The sequence below is a fragment of the Arvicanthis niloticus genome, chromosome 2, assembly GCF_011762505.2.
Source record: "Arvicanthis niloticus isolate mArvNil1 chromosome 2, mArvNil1.pat.X, whole genome shotgun sequence".
Lineage (NCBI taxonomy): Eukaryota > Metazoa > Chordata > Mammalia > Rodentia > Muridae > Arvicanthis > Arvicanthis niloticus.
Window position 1 is genome coordinate 60390635 of NC_047659.1, and position 6000 is coordinate 60396634.

Below are 6000 nucleotides of genomic sequence, written 5' to 3' on the forward strand. Positions count from 1 at the left end.
TCTCCACATACTCGTCAGCATCTGTTGTCACCTGAGTTTTTGATCTTAGCCATTCTGCCTAGTGTGAGGTGAAATCTCAGGGTTGTTTTGATTTGCATTTCTTTGATGACTAGAGATGTTGAACATTTCTTTAGGTGCTTCTCAGCCATTCGGTATTCCTCAGTTGAGAATTCTTTGTTTAGCTTGGTACACCATTTTTAATAGAGTTATTTGTTCTCTGGAGTCTAACTTCTTGAGTTCTTTATATATATATATATATATATATATATATATATATATATATATTGGATATTAGCCCTCTATCGGATGTAGGCTTGCCAAAGATTGGTAAAGACTTCAAGTCTCTAAAAAAGAAAATGAAGATGATCTCAGAAAATGGAAAGATCTCCCATGCTCATGGATTGGCAAGATTAATACAGTAAAAATAGCCATCTTGCTGAAAGCAATCTATAAATTCAGTACAATAACCATCAAAATTCCAACTCAATTCTTCACAGAATTAGAAAAAAACAATTCTCAAACTCATTTGGGATAACAAAAAACCCAGGATAGTAAAAACTATTCTTAACAATAAAAGAACTTGTGGAGGAATCATCATCCCTTACCTCAAGCTGTACACAGCAATAGTGATGAAAACCGCATGGTATTGAGACAGGCAGGTAAATCAGTGGAATAGAATGGAAGACTCAGAAATGAACCCACACACCTATGGTCACTTGTTCTTTGACAAAGATGCTAAAACCATCCAGTGGGGAAAAGGACAGAATTTTCAACAAATAGTGCTGGTTCAACTGGCAATCAGCATGTAAAAGAATGCAAATTGATCCATTCTTATCTCCTTGTACAAAGCTCAAGTCCAAGTGGATAAAGGACCTCCACATAAAATCAGATACACTGAAACTAATAGAAGAGAAAGTGGGAAAGAGCCTCAAGCACATTGACACAGGGAAAAATTTTCTGAACAGAATATCAATGACTTATGCTCTAAGATCAACAATGGAAAAATGGGACCTCATAAAATTGCAAAGCTTCTGTAAGGCATAGGACACTGTCAATAGGACAAAATAGCAACCAACAGATTGGGAAAATATCTTTACCTTTCAATTTTTTATTTCTTCAACAAAGGTATTAAGGATGAATGTTATATACCAGGTTGTGAACTAGCAGAGAATCCTAAACTGGACAAGACAAAGATGACTGACCTCTTTAGGTAGAATTCAGTCCTGCCTCATTGCCCGAATCAGCTTAGAACTTTAGTGCAGATGCCAAAACAACTGGGCCAAAGAAGACCCTAATAGAAAGGGAATAAAAGTCCTTTCATAAGCAAAGTAAAAAGAAGTCAGAGTCTCATTCCTGGAAGTGCCATCAAGAAGATTTTTGGGAACATGGAGGTATGACTCAAGGGGTAAAATGCACCATTCAAAGACAGGAACTAAGCCTTCTGTTTGCAGCAGCTGAATGCATGGTGATTAGCTCATTAAGAGAACATTTTCATACACCCTTCTAATTTGTGAAGTTCCCAGACTGAGCCAAACATAGCTGCTGCTGCTGAGGTCATGTTTTATAACAACTTATTCACAGCCATAGTGAATCCCAGAGCCAGTCTGGCCGGTGTAGTTTAGGAGTCTGCACTGCCCTGAATCCATATCTGGACTCCTTTCCAGGCAGTTCTATTGCGCTGTCTCATAGAGCTCACTTTCTCTTCTTTGTGAGATGAGCTCTGCAGTATCCTATCACAAATAGTTCTTAAGGGAACTCTGAGAAATGTAACAGATATACTCTAAAACTCTTAGCAAAGTCTGTTCTGGAGACTTTTCTCTATTAATTATTTTATTTATTTACATTCCAAAAGCTTCCCCCCTTCCTGGTCTGACCTCCCCAAGTCCTTCATCTTCTCCCTCTACCTCTGAAAACAAGCTCCTCCCACCCACCCAGTCACTCACATCCACTTCACCCCCCAGCATCCCTCTTCCCTGGGGCATCAAGTTTCCACAGGATGAAGCACATCCTCCCCCACTGAGGCCATACAAGGCAGTCCTCTGCTACATACGTGCCCAGGGCCATGACCCAACAGCTGTATGCTCCTTGGTGGATGACTTAGTCTCTGGGAGGTCTAAGGAGTCCAGGTTATTTGACACTGTTGTTCTTCCTATGTTCTTCCTATCTCAGGGTTGTTTTGATTTGCATTTCCTTCATGATTAAGGATGTTGAGCATTTCTTAAGGTGCTTCTCGGCCATTTGAGTTTTCTCAGTTAAGACTTCTTTGTTTAGCTCTGTACCCCATTTTTAATGGAGTTATTTTGTTGTCTGTAATCTAATTTCTTGAGTTCTTCGTATATATTCGATTTTAGTCCTCTATCAGATCTAGGATTGGTAATGATCTTTTCCCAATCTGTTGGTTGCTGTTTTGTCTTCTTGACAGTATCCTTTGCCGTACAGAAGCTTTGCAATTTGATGAGGTCCGATTTGTTGATTTTTGATCTTAGAGCATAAGCCATTGATCAGGCACTTTTCCCCTGTGCCTAGGTATTCGAGGGTCTTCCCCAACTTCTCTTCTATTAGTTTCAGTGTATCTGGTTTTATGTTAAGGTCCTTTGTCCACTTGGAGTTGAGCTTTGTACAAGGGGATAAGAATGGATTAATTTGCACTCTTCTACATGCTGACCTCCAGTTGAGCCAGCACCACTTGTTGAAAATGCTGTCCTTTTTCCACTGGATGGTTTTAGCTCCTTTGTCAAAGATCAAGTGATCATAGGTGTGTGGGTTCATTTCTGGATCTTCAATTCTATTCCACTGATCTTCCTGCCTGTCTCTGTACCAATACGATGTAGTTTTTTATCACTACTGCTCTGTAGTATAGTTTGAGGTTCGGGATGGTGATTCCCCCAGAAGTTCTTTTATTGTTGAGAATAGTTCTCACTATCCTGGGTTTTTTGTTATTCCAAATATATTTGCAAACTGTTCTTTCTATCTCTATGAAGAATTGATTTGGTATTTTGATGGGGATTGTGTTGAATCTGTAAATTGCTTTTGGCACTATGGCCATTTTTACTAAGTTAATCCTGCCAATCGAGGAGCATGGGAGATCTTTCCATCTTCTGATATCTTCTTCAATTTCTTTCTTCAGAGACTTGAAGTTCTTGTCATACAGATCTTTCACTTGCTTGGTTAGATTCACTCCAAGATATTTTATATTATTTGTGACTATTGTGAAGGGTGTCATTTCCCTAATTTCTTTCTCAGTCTGTTTATCCTTTGAATAGAGGAAGGCTACTGATTTTTTTGAGTTGATTTTATATCCAGCCACTTTGCTTAAGTTGTTTATCAGGTTTAGAAGTTCTCTGGTGGAAGTTTTAGGGTCACTTAAGTATACTATCGTATCATCTGCAAATCGTGAAATTTTGACTTCTTCCTTTCCTATTTGTATCCCTTTTATGTCCTTTTGTTGTCTAATTGCTATAGCTAGGACTTCTAGTACTATATTAAATAGGTAAGTTGAGAGTAGGCAGCCTTGTCTAGTCCCTGATCTTCAAGTTGCTTCAAGATCTCATCATTTAGTTCGATGTTAGCTACTGGCTTACTGTATATTCCTTTCACTATGTTTAGGTATGGGCCTTGAATTCCTGATCTTTCCAAGACTTTTAACATGAAGGGATGTTGAATTTCGTCAAATCTTTCTCAGCATCTAGTGAGATGACCATGTGGGTTTTTTTTCTTTTTGAGTTTATTTATGTAGTGGATTACATTGATGGATTTTCGAATATTGAACCATCCCTGCATTACTGGGATAAAGCCTACTTGATCATGATGAATAATTGCTTTGATGTCTTGTTGGATTTGGTTTGCGAGAATTTTATTGAGTATTTTTGCATCAATATTCATAAGAGAGAGTGGTTTGTAGTTCTCTTTCTTTGTTGGGTTTTTCTGTGGTTTGGGTATGAGCATAATGGTAGCTTCATAGAATGAATTGGGTAGTGTTTCTTCTGTTTCTATTCGATGGAATAGCTTGAAGAGAATTTGTTTTAGGTCGTCCTTGAGGGTCTGATAGAATTCTGCACTAAAACCATCTGGTCCTGGACTTTTTTTGGTGGGGAGACTTTTAATGACTGCTTCTAGTTCTTTAGGGTTTATAGGACTGTTTAGATGGTTTGTTTAGATGTCAAGTTGTTAGTGTATGCTCTCTCCAGTTTCTTTTTGTAGGTTCTTAAAGCTATGAGTTTTCCTCTTAGTACTGCCTTCATGGAGTCCCACAAGTTTTGGTATGGTGTGTCCTCCTTTTCATTAAATTCTAAAGTCTTTAATTTCTTTCTTTATTTCTTTCTTGACCAAGTTATCCTTGAATAGTGCGTTGTTCAGTTTCCACGTGTATGTAGGCTTTCTATTGTTTTTGTCCATGTCAAAGACGAGTCTTAGTCCATGGTGGTCTGATAAGGTACAATAGATTATTTCAATCTTTTTGTATCTGTTGAGGCCTGTTTTGTGACCAATTATATGGTCTATTTTGGAGAAGGTTGTGAGGAGCCGTATTCGCCATTATAAGATGGCGCAGGCTTCTGCTTCCTGGTTCTTCATGGAAGCTTTACTTGAGAATGCGCCTGCGCATGGCGCGAAAACCGAGTATGACAATTGGATGAAAGATTTGAGCCAATGAGAAATCTACACGTCTCCCAAAGCTCTATTTAAGCAGCGGGCTTTCTGAGCTCGGAGTCCTTCCCTCCACCTCACCATATTGAAGAGCTGTTCAATAAATGCTGTCAGAAGAATCCTGAGTGTGGTGTTCTCCTTATCGGCGAGGTAGCGCGCTACAAGTGGAACCGAAACCCGGGATGAAGCCGAACATCTCGGGGTTTTGACCAGTCACAAAGGACCCTGTTGGCTCCCAGAGGATTCAGAACTGACGGCGCGGAGAGTCTAGACGCTTTTCTGCAAGGAACTCCAGTAAGTGGGATACAGTGGAAGACACCCTGCGCTGGAGAACCAGTGAACTGACAGAGTCTCAACGTTAGAGCTCCAGTAAGCGGGATACAGTGAAGGACACCACGGGAATTGGAAGCGGTCATCCTCACTCCTGCGCTGGAGAACCATTCGACTGATGGAGCTGGTTGAATTCGGAAGTGAAACAAAGGTGATTGCATAGTAATAAAAATGGGGCAAAAAATAAGCAGAAACAGATGAAAAAGGTTTTAAAGATGCAAGGAGTAAATTGCAGGCTGCTCTGAGTCAAGAGAGCCAAACAGATAAATAAATAAATGTTATAGTAACGAAAATGAGGCAAGAAATAAGTGAGTAAAAACAGATGAAAAAGGCTTTAAAGACGCGAGGAATAAATAGAAGGCTGCTCTAGACAGCTAAGCAGAATGATGATGTTAATTGATTTAACTTTCAAAATGGGTGTGATTCTGAGTTGTATAATATTTTTTCTGGATAAAAACTCAATGTAAAGGTTTTTCTGGTTACTAGCTTAAGGAAAGGCTAATTTGGAAAAAAAGGTTTTTCTGTGAGTTTTCTGATGAGGTCATTAAGGTAGTAGTTATGTCTTCCAAAATTATATGGATCAGACATGACAGAGGTAGGCCTCCAGAACACTAGATTCCAGAGAATCAAAATAATCTTGATACTAAACCTTGTTTTGAGATTTGTATATTGCAGAATACACAGCTTTGGAGAATGAATCTTATCACCTGCATGTTCACTGATGCCCTGGACTTCCAGCTGGATGCAGTTAAGACAGACTTCAGATGCTTTCAATTTACCCTTCCCCTCATTCCTCTTCTAATATCTCAACACCCATGTTCAGCTTGACTCGCTTGGATTTCTCCCTGACCCAGGGATTCTCCTCGTGGATCTCTTCGGTTTTTTCTTTCTTTAAGGAATGGGTGGGGGTAGGGTTATTTGGCTGCATGATCTTTGGGGGAGTGCTGCTTACCCTCTGGTTGCTCTGCAAATTCAAACAACAACATCAAAAGGATAAGGTGGTGATCATGCAAGCATTGCTTGCCG